Here is an 18,443-nt window from a genome sequence, read left to right as displayed (position 1 = left end):
GAAACACATCTAAATACCTTGGTTTTAATACAGAGCCCAATTATAATAAAATAGGACTGTTATAAGACACACTGAGAAGAAATTTATATTCAGTGTTAGCACAGATATTCATATGTAGCCAAGGATCAAAGCATGGGATGAATCTATCCATTTTCTGTCACAACCTGTACAAACATTTTTGCAATTTTACACTTGAATGAATTGTTGAAATTGAGAAAAAAATGCATATTTACTAGGGGTGCAACGATACACAAAATTCACGGTTCGGTTCGATACTTTGGTGTCACGGTTCAATATTTTTTCGATACAAAAAAAATGTTCATGCATTTTTTATTTGTCATTTATTAAAATTATAAATATATATTTTAACTCAAAAGTACAGTTTTTAAATTTAACCCTAACCCTTGTGCGTGTTTTTTATTTTGACAGCGAATGCGCACCTGCGGACCACTTATGTGCAGCCCTGGTTATTTAGCTCGTCATATTGCAGCCACAGAAATTCTTTTGTCCATGAAACCATAAAGCTGCACTTTCTTTTTGCCTTATAGTCTGATTTGTCATAACTTCTCCGTTTTGTGGTAAGCTTTTCTTTGGCTGTCACTTCTTCACCCTGACCTGTCTTATTTGGCTCAGCAGAACTAAAATATATATCTGTCTGTGAAGGTCATCGTAGTCAAATATATATCCTGCTGCTTTTACACACGCACTCACATAAGCTCAGCGATTCTCTGCGCGATCAACCTCTCACATGTTTAAGCTGCGGGAGATTTCACTTGTCATGTTTGCATAGTAAGCTACCAATTAATAAGACGATGTCAGAGGAATTGGTGCACAAATTATCATCACTCACAGATCAGTGCTGTCATTGCAAAGTGAAAGCAAAAAAACAAGCGCAAATTCAAACGCGATTTCAATATGTCACATATTGACAGTGGCTCACCGATGCCAATGACATAATTACCCATCACTCTAAGAAATGAAACATGGGCTTTTCAAAAATTAATTCTTAGTTTTATGTTCAATATACTTAAAATTGTCAATCTTATGGGTGTAATTAATATTTTTAAATTTGATTTAATTAATTCTATACCGTTTTAATGTTAAATAATATTGATATTTCCAATTTATTGAACACATTTAATTAAATCCAAAGAGCCCTTTCCACATCCTTTCTGAGCATGCGCAGAGAATGAAAAAAAATATCTTCGCGCATACGCATTGACCTTCTTCACCTACGCCACAGTGTGCTTTGGCCACGTGTCTGGAAAGAGGGATTAATCACGATTCATCCGTTGGAGTTAAGGTAATTTCTTCCTATTTTTAATAGAATATAATTTAACTAGTACTTTGTGATAATATATGGCATATATTTTTCCGGTAAATATGTGAGCAGTATGTGTTCTGTAGGTTGTAGCATTTTGCTAGCATTGGAAACATTCATTTGCATATTCGATGTTACTGCACATCTGAATATTGTCCCATCTGCGTTTAAAATTTCATTCGAACTCCGAATAGCACACTTATTTTATTTGTTTTATTGCACTATCAAGTTAGGAGAACGTTAGCCCGAACAAGAATTGGGATACATGTGCAGTGATTGTTGAGGAGTCCATGCTCGTCTGTTTCACTGAAGAGAACCGCTAGCTGCGTAGTTTGCATATCTTCGCGCATCAAGTCTCAAAGAGACCTCTGAAGGTGACCCCCACTTGCCCCCAAAAATAAAATCAAGTATACTGGGTGGTTAGTGCTCCGTTTGTTTGCTACGGTGTCAAAGATATTGCACTTTTATTTAATAGGTCATTGAGAGTTGAAGAGCCCCCCCCCCCCCCCCCCCCCCAAGCAAAACGACAACGGCCAAAAATCTTATTTTAGGATCTTGAGTGTTATAAATGTTAAAGTGTATGTGCAAACAAATGTGAAAAGGTTCTAAGGTTGTCACCTGTACTCAAGTTAAGTACTGGATTTTTGGTCTTAGCATTTAATTAAGAATATTTTGAGATTTGCTATATGCATTTTTTTATTGTAAAATTTATTATATAATAGAGAACTTACAAAAATCTGATTCAGAATTATAACTGGGGACTAAATCGTTTTTACCTTTTTGTGTCACTTAAGTATTTTCTGTAATTGCATTACATACAGTGATTTTTAAGTAGCTGTGGTAAATCTGCAGTACTGACTATAATCACAAGTTGTAACTCGAAAGTTGTTTCCAATGTTTAAATTTTGGTCATGCACTTTAAGCATTTAATATTGCCTTACGCGGTGTTGTTCCCTGTAGAAGCTTTGCCTTGTTAAGGCTCACCGTAAATAAAGTTGTTGATGCAGCACCCTTTTTGCATTTACACTTTATGTAAGCTTTGGTGTAAGAGTTTTCTATTGAAGTGCAAGGATCTTGAATGTTATGAATGGTAACGTGTGAGCAAGTGTAAAAAGGTTCTTGAGTTGTCACCTGTACTCTGTAGTTAAGTGTTAGACCTTTGCTGAAGACTTCTGAAAGGTCCAAACACCTAATTACAATGTATAGATGACAACTCAGGAACCTTTCTAGACATGTTTTGTTGATACCTAAACATTTAGCATATAGATGAAACTATTAATTAAATCATAATTAATCAAATTAATTAGGTCCAAAATGCAATCTAAATGGTGCCATTAAATTCAAATTAATATTGTCAATTGAACCTAAAGCGATACAGTTAATAAAATGAACAAAGTGTTTAAATTTTAATTAATGGTGTTAAATAGTAACAACAAAAGGAAAGCTGTTGCTTTTATAGAACAATTTCACTTCTGATATACATCACCATTGAAATTGCAGATAACAACCATATTGATTTATGTTTAATTGACCAGGTTTTGTGGAAAAGATTGCCTTAACTTTGTCAATTAAATCCAACGTTTTATTTCTTAGAGTGCAGCTACATTTCTGAAAGAATGCAAAAGCATTGACATATATTTTTCCTTCCTACAATAGCCCGACGGGCAGGGCAGAGATAGATTTTGGTAGCCCGACTGAAAAGATCGCTAGCCCCGGGACGTCGGGCTAGCGATATTGCAAGCCCTGTATCTGATTGAGGAATCACTCATCTTTGGAAAAGAGAGTTTATTACAGAGAAATGTCTCTTTCCAAAATAAAAGCTATACTATCTGCTTCTTCTGGGCTATATTCTCAGCAGCATATTAAACATATAAGGAGAATCATGTGCTAACAGCTGTCTAAATGACTCGGCTAAAGTTAGTAGCATGCTTGCTTGTTTTTTTTCTGCTTCCACTTGTCTTTGCACTAGGATGATGTCGGCGTAAATGTGCAGTCATATTCGTTGTGTTCCCACTAGTGCTTTCAGGTTAATCTCGTTGAAATGACCTTAACGCCACAACACGGCAAATCTCCGTTAACAAGCTACCACCGATCGCGCTGTCTGTCGAGCCTAGGCGGAGTAGTCGAACGCAGATTCACTGAGCGCTCAACACAGACAGCATCGTCAGAAGGAAAGTTGATCAAATAAATTAAAAATTTTGTATTATTCGATACATATGCGTACCGAACCGAAAGCACTGTATCGAACGGTTCAATATCGATACGAATATCGTTGCACCCCTAATATTTACTCTTTTCAATAAGACTATTTTTAAACAACAGATTTTAAAAACTAACAATATGCTTATTAAAGACATAGCGATACTCATTCTCAAAAAAGTCCACTGTAACATGCAAGAGTACAGTGTTTTTAAGCTCACCAGCATCAGCTGCGTCAGAATGGCTGAAAAGAATCAAGATGCTGCAAAAACCAAAAGTCCAGACTGAAGTACTGTGGGAGGACCTTGAGGGAGCTGTGTGTAAACTAATGTCCACAGTCCTCAATGATGTGAAGCAGTGTTTGGAATGTTAAAGGTGGTTCTACAAACTGTTCAGTCATGGGATGTACTTTTTTTTTTTCACACACTACTTCTGCATTTTAGCTCAGTTTGTGTTAAGTAAAGGTTGAGGCTGGGTTTAAATTTAGAACATAGGGAGGATAATATGAATTTTTACTGACCTGATATGTAATTTCTTAAAGTTTAAATTGAATGTTCTCCCTATCTGTGGAAAAGTAGTCAGTCTGATTTAATATTATTCTCAGACTATCATAACCACAGAGTTTGCATGATATAGTTTTTAAAACCTTTGAAACCCATTAGAAGTTAAAAGCTTAAATGTAGCTTCAGCATGGAAAAAAAAGAATTAAAAGGTTATTTTGTGACTAATCACCAAAACCTTTAGAAATTCTAGCTTTTGGGGCATAAAACAGAACAGTCAACATGTTCTAAATATTTATGTAAAAATCCAGTTTGCCAGTGGGATGAGTCTAGCAGCAGAAGATTGATTCGCATTAGATTCATGTAGACAGAGGCCAGCAGTAGACGGTCTCCTGGGTGACTGCTGTTCACAGAAAGCATATACAGACGGGGGCCATGATTGGATTCAGATCAGGTTTCTCTGGGAGGTTGAGCTACATGGCAATGAGGGCTTCCTCAGAGACCGTGGCCGTGCAGATCCATCTCTTCCTGCCACCACCACAGTTTACATAGGAGCAGGACAGACAGAGAGACTGTCTCCGTGGTGATCCGCTGACCCCTGAGGTTTATTTCCTGCCATCACTGCCACCACTTTGCTTAACAGTGACATTTTAAGGAGCTGCAAAATATTTTCTCTCTAACTCAGACTTCAGTAACAGTAATAACACACTGACTGCATCTGATTGAAAAAAGGTGCAGGCTTTGGAATCTTGTACTGAAGGTTAGTGGTGTAACTTCTCCTCTCCATACTGTAGCATGTTTTCCCTGCATTTTCTGATGATTGAGTGAGTGTAAGTGGTGCTTTGTCTAGCCAAAGTGACTACTTCTAACCAGGCTTCATTTTATTCTGTTGATGCCGAAACCATAAAATATGTTTCTTTGGTAGTGATATAAGAAACCTGCGACCATTCAGGGTTGTAGGGTTGCAGATTTGCAGAAATTAATAGTAAAATTACAAGCTGTGATACATTAGATTATGGAAAACATAATAAAAATTACATCAAATTTCACTTATGAGCAATACTAATAGTAGCTTGGTGTCCCTGTGACACAATTGTAGGATTAGGTAGTCAGGTCAGATAGCTTGATTTGCAGAGGATAGCTTTTACATTTTGAAAGCAATTCTTACCATGGTGTTGGTATTTTTTACTTAAAATAATAAGTCACAGTCACCTTTCTAAAGACGCTTAAACGTTATATGACAAACTAAATAATTTTATATCACAATATCTTTTAATATTTGGGTGATTTCTGAAGTATAGAACTGAGATTCTTGAGATCCCTTGAGATGCTCTATGAGGCCTATGTCTTCAGTAACTGAAAAGCATGCTCTGTTGAGTTAGGATTTGGACACTGACGAATATCTCAGTTCTCTGCCTTGAAAAACTGTTACTGTCATGGTCAGGGTGAGTCTTGAGGTGTTCTGTGTTGTTGGCGTATCCACCCCTGGGCGGAGTTCCCTTGTTTTCTCTGACTGGCAACACCTGTGAGTAATTAGGCTGCAGTGATTAAAGACCAGCGTTTACAACCATTCTTTGCTAGATCGTCTGCTAACTCTCTGAAACTTTGGATGCTCTTTACTGCCATAGCCTGCTTTCGCTCAGTTGCTGATCATCCTGTAGCCTCTCTGTTTATGCCCACCTGCCTGCCTCCCTGCCAGCACACGGACGTTCTCAGATTTTACTCATGGGACATCTTCACACCTCACCTGGATCACCTACCCCTCTATGCTTCACCTCTGCCTGGAACAATGACTCTGAGAATACCACCACATAGTTTCCCTCTGCCCCTCACTTCCCGGTTCCTGCACTGGATGTTACCAGTATCGAGTTCCCCCCCTTTGTCCACGACAGCCCCAAGGCTCCCTTCATGGACCCCCTCTCAGTTCACACAGTTCATATTTTGTGTCTCTCATAGTGTTGTTCTGGTGTGTCATAGTTCATAGTGTTTCATAGAAGTGTTTAGCTTGTGCTTTTGGTACTATACTAGGAACTAGTACTTCATAGTATATTTTCGTTCACAGCGTGCCAATTAACCCTTTGCATCTCTGTGTACATGGTGCTACAACTCGCGTTCTGCACTAAAAGTGTACTTTACACACAGTCTTTGTGCCTGCGAGCAGAGGCGGAGCCAGACATTTGAAACACCCGGGGCTTAGCCCAAAAGGGTAGTATGCATGTGGGATTTTTTTTTTTTTTTTTTTTGGGGGGGGGGGTAGAAATGACTGAAAGATTAATAGGCCCTGTTTTGAGTTTTGTTCAAAAAAGAATGACTTCATATAGGGAAAAATATATATCACATGTGCAGGACACCTTAAACTGTCTGTCCTGTTCTGTCCTCATTCTCTCTCTCCCTCTCTGTTCCTCTCTCTCCCTCTTTGTGCTGACAATCATCAAATATACAGTTGAAACTAGAGATGGACCGATCCGATATTACGTATCGGTATCGGTCCGATACTGACCTAAATTACTGGATCGGATATCGGAGAAAAATAAAAAATGTAATCCGATCCATTAAATATCACGAAAGCACCTCACAAAACTTGCAACACGCCGTAACTCACCTCAGAACGTTAGCAGTCGGAGCAGTATGCATCACGTGATAGAGCAGCTGTGGCATGCCGGACCTGTCGGTGGTCTGGATAGCATGTGGAGCTTCGCTAGCAACCTGGCATTTCATCTCCGACAAAGTTATCCCCGAGAGAAGTAAAGCAAGTGTGTAAGTCCATCTCTGAATGTTTGTAAAGCATTCCCACGTTAAGCTTAACGAGCGACTGCCTCTCGCTCTCCGGCTGCTACTTCAATCGTGAAACTGCTTAAATGATCAGCTGATCGGCTTTTCTGTCGCGAGTCTGTCTCTTGTTTGTTTTTGGCCCACTTTGCACCAGAAAGAGGAAACCAGCAGCTGAACAACAGCAGAACGTTTAAGCTTGATCAGCTGTTGTTAGAATTTATTTAATATTACTTTCTACACCAGGATCTTTTTCTACGTAGCTGACGCTGGTAACTGTGCAGGGGCGGATCTAGCAAAGTTTAGCCAGGGGGGCCGATAGGGCATGAACAGGGAAAAGGGGGCACAAAGACATACTTTTCTTTCTTATTCTTATTTAAAATGTCGAGCTTTTAATAAATAATTATCTGACACCCAAAGTTTTAATTTGATGTAAAATGAATAGAAGTCAATTACTGTATATAGTGACTATTAAGTCTACCCAGATAGCAAGGAGACATTGAACAGATGTTGATTTTCCATCTGAACCATCAGAATCGTCAGGATTGAAATGTCAACACAAAACCAATGTTGAAACAACATTGAAATACTGATGAAACCTTACACTGACATTGAAATAACATTGATTCACTGTTGTTCTGTCATCGTTGATTGTTGATCTATTTATAGTTGACAAGGTGACAACAATCACGTTGAAAAACCATCGATTTATGGTTGAGCGGGAAATTAAAGCTGCTACCACTTGGACTATTCCGCAGCACCCCTCTCAGTGGTACATCCCTCCAGGTAACCATTGTCTTGTACAGTAGAGCGGGACATTAGATTTACTCTCAGCGGAATTGACCGGAGAAGGCATCAGTTCATGCACTGCACTGGCCTGCGCCACGATTAGTATAAGGTAAGAATGAATGACTTTTGTTCTATTCGTTATTTCCACGGTTGCATTTGAATAACAGTAAAAAAAAAAAAAAACTTGTTAATGTAAAGTTTCGGATAAAATGTGGGAGCCTGAAATTGTGTCTACTTTCATCTTACAATCCGGCAACAAATAAATTGCACTGCAAACAAAGTCTATCAACAAAGAAAACATTTTCGTTTCATACTTTTCCGTTATATTCCCTTACAAAGCTAGCTTTAACGCTTCGAGGGTTCCTTTGTTCTTGCCGTCGCCTCGGCGCTTGACCCAGACTTTCGCTCTGTAGTTGCTTTTTAGCATAGTACTACAAAAAATTGTAAATCTGTGATATATGATTGATAAACGTAAAGGTAACTGTATAAATGTGTTCAATGACTTTGTTACTTTTAATGATTGGAGAGCACCCGCTTCGATTCGCACTCAATTCAAACTTTACGCTGCACGCTCACCTAACTTTACGCTGCACGCTCACCTAACTTGCGTTTGCACCTTTTGTCCACACGTAAACTGCGTTTAGCATTTACGTGTGGACGAGGAAGACGGAGAAAACGCAGCGTCAAAGGTGTGCGCCTATTTTGACGCCACACTGTGCGCCAAGTTTTTGTCTCGGTGCCATGAATTCCTACAATGGCAGACTTAGACAAAATACTGTTAATTTTATTATCTTCAGTGTTTAAATGCTTACATATACGGGTTTGCTTGTAATTGTTGCCTATATACATTTTAAGCTATTATTTATTATTTAGTTCAATCAATAGATCAAGTTTTGTAGTGACTATGAAATATATTGTAATTATCTGTTTCCTGTTTATCCTAGACAGGGCAAAAAAGGACTCCAAATTAAAAAAAAGATAAAAATGAAAGACTGGTGCATTGTGCAGTTTAGCACTGGTGGTACAGAAATAGTCCCTAGATCATGGATAAATGGGGAGAAATTGTCATGGCCTCCATATCCTCCGTGAGACACATTCAGGATCCACGACGCAGTAAAGAGGAGAGTTCATCCTGGTGCAACATGGCTCACCTATGCACCAGTCCGACTTCTAATAAGCCATGGTGGGTATCATCTGGATTGGTATTGTATAAATGTAACAATAACAAGTTTTTCGTGTCCTAATTTATGTCTGGCCATACATTGTGTTTGTACTTCCAGACACATTTCACGAAGCAGAACGCAGTCTTCAGAAATATCTAAGTGAACACTGTGATATGTCTGACCTTCAGTCCGAAGCTGAAACTCAGACCAGTCATAAAAGAAAGCACAAGTAAAACTTTTTTTATTTCACAAACATATCTTTGATTGCTAAGAATTTATGATCTTGTCTTTTATACATATCTGTGGTGCTTGCATACTGCAATATCACCACATAATATAGTCCAAAAAGTGGAAGCTTGTAAACTTTTTATAAATGCAAAGCCGTATACACTTGTGCACTTCAAAAATTCCTTGTATACTGTACCTTCTTGCACATCTCCGTTTCCTGTGTGTGTTGTTATAAATCAAACTGTAACTTTAGGAAAAAATATTCCAAAAGCACATTTGTAATTACTTATGACCGTTTTCAACTTTTTTTCTTTAGACCAAATCCCCTGTACACATATAGTGACTCAGAGGATGAGCAGCCCACAAAAAAAATGGTTTCCCCAGGCCCCTCGAGTGAAAATACCAGGTAATAAAATACTGTCTAGTGTCTTTGTACATGTCTGTGTGTGACACAAGGAAACGTTTGACAAGTTGTCTGTATTCTTAAATACTTAAAAAAAAAGCATCTTTTTCTGTCAGACCTGACGAGAGCTGTTAACGAACTCCGTGAGGAGGTCAGAGCCATCCGCAATACCGGCTGCAATGAATCGGTAGATGCTGGGGTACTGGCTCTGGATTTGCCCTTGCACAACATTGAGGAGCTAAACAATGCAGAGCCAGCTCTTCAATCACAAGAGGCAAATAAGGCAATGGTAAGTATATAAAGGTTATGTACACTTTGTAACTATAAAGTGTAATAGCTGTCAGATGTGATTTAAATACATAACAACGGCCTGTTGATTAAACACACAAGCACTTGCATACACATTTAAGACATGAGACACGCTAATTCCATCTCTTAAAATGTGTCTATAGGTGAGACGCTTTGCCTTGATTGGAGCCTGACGCAGCAGTTAGGGGCAAACTCTATATCAGAGTTTGTCTTTGCACAAGCAGTGCAGAAATGGCTCCGATACGCCCCAGATCGTTTGGGTGGTGCAGGACGCACATCATGCAAAAAATTACAAACTTCTGTGAATCATATAAACGTAAATCGGAAACTGTCTTTTAATAAAGTATTTAGCAAACGAAACATGCCTATTGACCTTTTTTTGTTTATTTTTTTTCTCTGTTACATCACATGCAATGCTTTCTTATTTTAGGATATTAATATTGACATGATACATTGTGAGACATTTGGTTTTTTTTATAAAGGGTGTCCAATTTAAGGAATAAGTACAATTATGTGTTTAGGTGGTTGAAGTATTGATGGAAACATGCAGTAGTTTAGTATTGGTTAAAATACCTATAAAGAAAGGTAGATTTCCAGTCATGATTTAACTGTTTTAATAAAAAGCAACTGTGTGAAAGAGGCGGAAAATCAACACCATAGCTCAACAGTGTTTCAATATCAGAATCTGACATTGTTTCAATGTCAGCAGTATTAGAAAATATAACGTTGAATCAACGTCAGGTTTCAACATTGATTCAACATCAAAACCTGACGTTGTTTCAACATTAAAAAAGGGTGCAAGAGTGACGTTAGGTCAACGTCACACTTCAACGTTGTTGATATTGACTCAACATTGTTTCAATGTTTCCTTGCTATCTGGGTAATATATACCCTAGTAAGCTATAGTACTTTTTACTTTGGGAAGGTACCATCTGTGCAGTCTGCAATTTTGTTGAAGAAAGATGTTGAATCTATTTAATATTTCTTGAAAAATAATTGATTTCTGTGCATTTTTTTTCACACTGCATCAAATTAAGGTTGATTACGTCGATTAAGCATCATGAGGTGGCGCGTGAGGGGTGGTTCCCTATTTTTTATTTATTTATTTTTGTTGTTGCTGGGAGTTGGAACCCTATTAGTTAGGTTGCTTAATATTTACGCTAAGTACTCTTTAAAATACCAGAATAGGGAGGATGGTGTAGGTCTAAGTTTATTAGATTGATCAGTATTGCTGAACTATGAAATATTTTTTTTGTATACAGGTATAACAGAATAGCTTTAGTGTAGTTGTTGTTTTAAACTTGAGTATGAACTTGCAGACTTGCAAAATGCAGCAAGATATTTTAAAAAACAGTTTTGTTGATTAAAAAACACTATATCGGATTCATATCGGTATCGGCAGATATCCAAATTTATGATATCGGTATCGGACATAAAAAAGTGGTATCGTGCCATCTCTAGTTGAAACCAGATATTTACAAACTCTTCAGATAAAAACACAAACACTTTTTTAATTGTAACATCAAATCAGACTAAATGTTTATTTTTTTTAGATTGATAAATATAAAAACATATTTGTTAACTTTAAGAGTAAAGAGAGAAACTATCTGTATTTCTTAATTGTAAATGGCACCAAATTGTATTCAAAATTGAGCCACACTTATGGAGCTCCACAGTTCTTTTTCTGGTGTTTGGTTGACATCTCTTGATTTTCCCATTTCAAAGAAACAGGCTCTGTGTTTTGCCTTATATGCATCCACAGCTGTGCCACCAACTTAGTCACATGGACTCTACTAACCTATCAGAAGCTTCTTCAGCTCAGAATGGAATCGTCTGGAGTTTTCTTATTAATTAACAATAAACTTAGTGTACATGTACTCCTAAATTTGATGAAAGTGATAATAAATAGACAGCTCTGTCTCTCTTTATTCTGACATTTAACTAATTCAAAAGATATTTCAATATTTATCTAAAACAAAAGTTTACTCTAAATTGATGTTGTACAGTAAAAATGTTTTATGTTTTCTCCCTAAAGTGTATGTAAATATCTGGTTACAAATGTGAATATCCTGCTGTGTACTGAAATCCCTCTTGTTTTGCATAGAAATATACTGAACAACATACAAAGCATAATATATAAAATAACATTTACCTGAGTTTTTTCTTTGAAAGAACCCTCTAATGTCCATTCTTATATTTCAGTACATAACTGAAACCGATTTTGTCGTGGAGGGTAAGAACTGAAAATATGAAATAAACACACGTAAGCTAAGACTCTCTAAAAAATAGCATTTGTTCGGCTTTTCATTTCGCCAGTTGTTGATTCACTTGAAGAGCAAGTAACGTAATAATTGGTCAAGTGATCAGTTTGATATCAATCTTTCGTGATACACCGTCATATTTACATTATTTGTATGGTACGAATGATTTGCTTTGGTACCTGGTCAAACTTAAGCTCTCCTTAGTATGGCTGGCTCCGTTTCTCCAACAGCGCCCTCACAGGCAGCAGCTGCCCCGCCCTCTCGCTCAGTTGCTTAGTGCCTGAGCTCGGATCATACCAATATCAGGGGGGATTCACACACAGTCGTAAATTCCCACGGTGTGCACTATGTGTTTCGAATATTGTGTGTACTTTTTGTTTTATACAGTTGTCAGCCAGGCATCTAACTATGAAAAAATTACACTCCAAAAGACCCCGGGCTTCTGACAAAACAACCCGGGCTTAAGCCCAGTAAGCCACCCCCACGCTCCGTCCCTGCCTGCGAGTACTGTCTGCATTTGAGTCCTGTCTCTCATATCGGCCCCCTGGTCGTGACACTTAGGTTACTTTAGCAGTACTTTAAAATTCCTCCTGCTATTTATTTTTGGATTTTTTCAATAGGGTACAGTTAAGAGTGACAGGAAAGCAGAGGTTGGAGAGGAACCCAGGCCGGCCGCTCTCAGCCAGTACAGCATATGGTCACTTGCTCATCCCAGCGAGCTAAACCGGTGCCCCCTTCATATGTCATCACTTAAAGACCGGATTGTCAGCTTTTGGGAAAATGCTAGATATAGATAGGGTAACACAATGTCATTCATAAACATTTCTACTCTACAACCTGTGCAACCTGAGCATAGGAAAAATGTGTCTACTGCACTTGTATGGAAGGTTTATAAGTGTTTGCAGTTCTAGACTCTACACAATATTACATGTGAAAAAAATTAGGAAAATGTGTCCAGTTGCAAGTGCAACCAAACAACTTTCTTGTTTTTTGAACATTCTGAGTATAATAATAACTTGCAGGAAAAAAAAAGCTTGCTTTGCATCCATGCAGAGGTTTCTATAAAAATGTGACATCACCTTGTGAACACACAGGGTCGTTTCACCAAAGCTCATCTTGAGTGAAACGGTCTAAAGTGAAACTGTCTGAAGTGACTGTATAAGACAGACCTGTCTGTGTTTGTGAATTCTGCATAAATCTGAACATAAAAAGAAAAGAGAAATCCAAGAAGAAAGGAATTAAATCAACGTTAAACATATTGGATTATTATACTTGGATGCATGTTAGTAGTTATTTTACTGGACAATCCTGCAGTGACTATGAAATTACATGTATTCATAAATTACCTGCAGTTGGTGATTATTTGAGATGGACTTAACGAACTGTCAAGTAAACTGGGGACTGAAAAAGACTTTTTTTAATGAGTAATTCTGTCAGGCTGCTAAAGCTGAGATCGTCAGTGCTGCACAATGTGTTTTTTTTCTGCTGTCAAAGCAGCAAAGAGTTATAAAAACTGTCATCATCAGGCTTATTGTATCGTTGAATCCTTATTAAATTCTTTATTAAATGGCCTGAAATTTCATTAGAGCTGCATTTTTACAAAATGTTGGTTCATTTCCTGGAGCACAGTACTGACTCTTGAATCACCTCTAACTGCTCTCAGACTCAGGAAGTTCTCAAAAGCTGTGTCCAAATTCAGAGGCTGCATCCTCTTGAGACCGCATTTGTAGGCCGATTACGTCGCAGCGATGCAGTGAAGGTTTTCCAAATACGTAGACTCCTCCAAATGCGGCCGACAAAAGCGTCTTCCTTTTCCCCAGATTTAAAGGATGGGTCAGGTGTATCCTGACCTCTGACCTATCCTGTTTGGCCCAACCTATCCCAGAATTAATAGCGCGGCCCAACCAATTCCAGTTTTGAACAATGCTACTTAGTTTTAATATTACTCTTATTACTCTTTCTAGGTCACAAAATAAACTTTGAAGATATTTTCAGGCGAGAATGTAGCTGTGTAAACTTCAAATATCTGCTCAGTTTTCAAGACATCACGCATTTCCAAGAGCGCTCTGACGTTTTTGGAGATGTCTGTTACCCGGATGTCCAGCAAAATCCTGTTAGCTTGATAGCTAGCCGGGGCGAGAACAGCAAACTCCTGGCACATCATTTTCAAATTCTCTCGCGGTCTTTTGCTACTCAGGTTAAACATGATATATAAGTCACTTAGATAACTTAAAAATGTTATTGCTTGGCTTTTTTCAGTGTTTTCTTTTGTGCCTGAGTAAATCAGTTTGGCTGAGATTAGCTGAATAAACGTCAAACGGAAAACTGATTAAACAGAAGTGTGAGATGGTCGAAAATTTACAGCAGTGTCCTGTTATGTTTTAGATAGCAAGGAGCAGACAGCTGAGTTTATTAAACTTCACTGAGACAGCGGTGAAATCTGAAGGCTAGACTGTCCAATTTCACACTTCCGGCCAACCCAGCCTTCGGAGGCCTTCGCGGTCTACGTTGGCCGGGTCCTCAGGAGGATGCAGCCTCTGAATTTGGACACCGCTAAAGAGTTTAAATGTTTTATGAATTACTCTTCAATCAGTATTGAAGCTGAGTTCAGATCATGGTGTTGTTTTGGGCAAAAACGTATTCTGTGAAACGTATTCTGAGTGGATTGATTATTATTAGTTTGTCGGTTTTGATTTGTGAAAATCTTGAAATAATCTTTAAGGAAGATGGAAGACAAATAGAGTAAAAGTCCATCCCTGTTGCAACAGACATCGAAGAATTTAGCTGTGATGTCATATGAGGGAGTATGGCCAAGCTAGATCTCTGCTGGATGTAAGAAATGCAGATGTTAACAGTTTTAACTCAAGGTTAAAAATATCAATCAGTATAAATATGACAGGCAAAAGACTTAAAACTACATTATATGGATGAAAGTACTGGGCTACAATCAATCAATTGCACAATTAACTGGAAGTATTTAGGAACCACAGCAACTTGTACATGAAGTGCTGTAAAGTTACACAGCAGGTTCACCATGTGCCCTGCTGACTCACTAACTGTTAAATGCAAAGCTCCTCTGGTACGTCTGTATGTGGACCATTATGGTAGTCTTCCGTCAGAAAAAGTGAGCTATTTATTTATCCTGGGGAAAAAAACAAACAAGAATATAAAACATAAGGCCAAAGAGGACTCAGACTTTAGTGACTAAAATGGGGAAAACGAAATACTAAGAACGTGGACCTGGAGCATGGAGGAAGGTAAAGTGATGTTCCAGCCAGGATCAAAGGGGAACTGACACAATATATGTACATGAGGGTGTTTGGGGAAAGTAGAGACAAATGGGAACACAGGAGGGACAAATCAGGCACAATGAGACAGCAGAAGCGAGACAGTGGACTGTCAAAATAAAACAGGAAGGAAACAGATGGACCAGACAAAGGAAGAGAGGCAATACAAACACTGAGACGAGACTAACAAAATACAGGGAGTGAGAGCGAGGGAGACAGGGAGACTTGACATCTGTAACTGGACAGTCCTAACTACACACAGGGGATGCTGGGGAGGTCACACCGAGGTGAGACTAAGACAAACAGAACACAAATGGGAACTAAGAATCAGCACCAGGGCTCTCAAACTGAACATAAGAACCTCAATAATTCCCTACAGACCAAACAATGCAAAACACATAATTCAAAATGCATCATGACCCCAAACAAACTCAAAACACTGGGTCAAAACCCAGGACCATGACAGCTGCATGAATAACTTGCCTTTCTGGTTCTTAGAGTTAGCAGTATGGTACAGCAGCAACCTGATGATATTCTTCATCATTTAGCTCCGTAGCATGAGAAATGGTCTGTAAAGAAGGTGGTTGTGAGTCCTCATGGCAGGTTATCTTGTCATGTTTTTACCCTGACCATAACATCTCTGATGTGGTTTTGTTCCATCCCTACCAGAGCTTCAAATCAACCTGGGAACATTTCAAAAACAGAGCATTTAGTCGTCTGTTGTGAAATTGACAAGATTCATTGTGTCTGACTTCCCAACATCCTCATCTGTAGGCTGCCTCTACTTTTAGTGATGGTGCTTCCAGGATGTCTCCGAAATGCACTTTGTTAAATCTGGTGGAAACACAACCACACAATGTCTTAAGTGAGTTTCATCACCTCAGGTGCTTGTGTTAAAGTGAGAGTATGACTTAGCAATGTCTGTGTCTTCTGTCTTAATTTTTTCTTTATTTTGTTCTAACTGATGAATGAATCATTAAACAAATCTTGTGCACAAAGAGGGATGTTCAGTAACATCTCAGATGTCAGCATAACTTTTATTTTTCATATGTGTCAAAACTTTATGTGTTTTAAAAACAGTAGAAATAAACACCATGGATGTTTTGTGTGCTTTTATGTGTAACCATGGAATCACATGTGTCTGGTCTCACTTTCCCTCTGCACCAGCTGTTTACACACCCACAATCCCCAGTTCACACTCAGTCATGATTCATTGGCTCTCGCTGTTTGTCCTTCAAACATACAGCAGAAGGCTGTTGAAGTACGCCTTTTTAAATTGCATACAAATGCAGATACGTGTAACTGTTAATTAAGCAGAGGATGTGACATTACCAGCTGATAACACAGTGGAATTTATTTTCAGAAAGCTGAATAAAAAACGTGTTGTAAAACATCAGCTACAAAAGCAGTAAGTTCTCCTTCATATGATCCAATTACAGCAGCCATAAACTGGTTTGTAGCTTTTCTAGGGATTCAGACTGTTAGTCTGATTTCAACTGTCAGACTGTATGGAAATGTCAGCTTCATAACAATTTTATTTATTCATCATTTACACCAAAGTCAGAGCTCTCCAAAAATAATGAAAAGTTGACACAACTGTCCATGCATTGTTCAAGCCAGTTACACTGGAATAACTTAAATGGGCAGCAACACACAACTTTAATTATTACCAATCTTGTTGTCCAGTTAAAATTCTTTAGGAGCTAAGTCTTCTCCCCTGACACTTAATTAATCCAACTTGCTATAGGTTAGACTCGGGATAACAGTAGCTGCCTATCGTTATCATTGATTGCAATCTAGCACAACCGTTCTTTCCTTCCCTCATTCTCCGATAACTGCCTAAAATATGGATAGAAGAATTCCAACCATGTGTTGTTCCACATTATACTATTCTCTCGGTCTATCTTATTCTCTCTGGGAATAAGATAGTCCATTTCTCTGTTTTTCTCCTCCTGCCTTACAAAGTGAAGTCAGCTAAACACCAACCTGACAAAGTGACACGCTGGTCCACCATGTCAATTTCATGCTTTGCCTGTTCAAAACGTGAAATGTACATGCATGCTGTAATCTGCAGTAACAGCAGAGGGAGATGTTTTATTTCAAGCCAACATGAAAATTATCGCAGGGAAGCATTTAAACAGACATTTTTAAGTTTAAAGTTTCATCTAATCTAATCAAATCTAATTAACCACCTAGCGTCATCAATTCTGACAATTAAAGTCCCTAGCATGTACCTAATACGTTTTTGCCTGCTAACGACTTTTTGGCTTTAAGTATATTATCTCCCGCTGCTGGTAATGCAATTTCTGCATGCGTGTCCATTTCATGTTTTGCCATGATACTGGGTTGGCTACACTATGTGCCACACATTAACGCTAACACACCACTTCACCCTCTGTTGGGTTGTATGGTTGACAAAAGGTATTTAAAAGCTTGCTCCAGGCTTGAACACAAAACCTCAGCATTGCTCTACAGTGTACTGTCATATAAGTATCGCGTGCTAACCGATTGTGCCACTGGAGCTGTGTTTATACAAGTGCACACAGCTCTCCACCTGTCAAAATAACTGCAGCACTTGTGTAATTCAAGTAACATCTTAATTTTGTAACTGAATTGTGATTACTGAATTTAATTACAGAAAATTGTAATGCGATTAGTTGGGAACTTGTTACATTCTGTCCATACCGCCAGCCTTTCAGAAGAAGAATGTCACATTTTAAAGAAACTGAGGCATGACGCATTTAATGGAATATGAAGTAACACTGAAGTACCAACTGAATTACAAAGATGGAAAAAAATACAGTTTTTAGTTGGCTCTGGTTTTGAAATAAACAGTGGTTCATGTCTAGGTTGGAATTGCTTCAGATCCAAATTCTTTTGGTACCTTTGACCCTTCTATAATTGATTGAATTTCTAATTCAAACTGTTTCTGTTGGGGAGTTTGGAGACCAAAGTGCTATGTCAAGAGGTTTGCTCAATCTGGCCAGTTTGGCTTGTAAAGAGCAAAACCATGCCCAGTTCAGGATTCTGCTGGACAAAGCCCAAGCCCCCGGTGGGGACGAGGACTTCTGGTACCAGCTCACCCAGAGAGACAAAGATTTGCAAACAGAGGTATAGAATTACAGCTTTGTGATGAGTCTTTACACAGTGTTGTGTTTGTAAAAATTTTCCCTCAAGGTCTTTTTTTTTTCTTTTATAGGTTGATCAGATTGTA

General features: G+C 38.4%; 1 long non-coding RNA gene across 2 annotated transcripts; it reads left to right on the top strand.

Moving 5' to 3' along the window:
* The first annotated feature begins 7,628 nt into the window (after nt 1-7,628).
* LOC146558650 (uncharacterized) lies at nt 7,629-9,869 on the top strand. 2 transcript variants are annotated; one of them, XR_014888716.1, is made up of 6 exons: nt 7,629-7,687; nt 8,523-8,761; nt 8,859-8,970; nt 9,286-9,375; nt 9,489-9,661; nt 9,825-9,869. It is a non-coding gene; the product is annotated as an uncharacterized LOC146558650 (long non-coding RNA). The 2 variants fall into 2 exon arrangements; XR_014888715.1 differs by lacking the exon at nt 7,629-7,687 and having other exon boundaries at nt 8,131-8,761.
* The last annotated feature ends 8,574 nt before the right edge of the window (nt 9,870-18,443 follow it).

Source organism: Mchenga conophoros, linkage group LG15 (assembly GCF_057382185.1).
Source record: "Mchenga conophoros isolate Kocher_MC1m ecotype Shallow Benthic linkage group LG15, M_conophoros_male_GT1.1, whole genome shotgun sequence".
In the NCBI taxonomy this organism is placed as follows: Eukaryota; Metazoa; Chordata; class Actinopteri; order Cichliformes; family Cichlidae; genus Mchenga; species Mchenga conophoros.
This window is presented reverse-complemented; position numbering and strand designations above follow the sequence as displayed.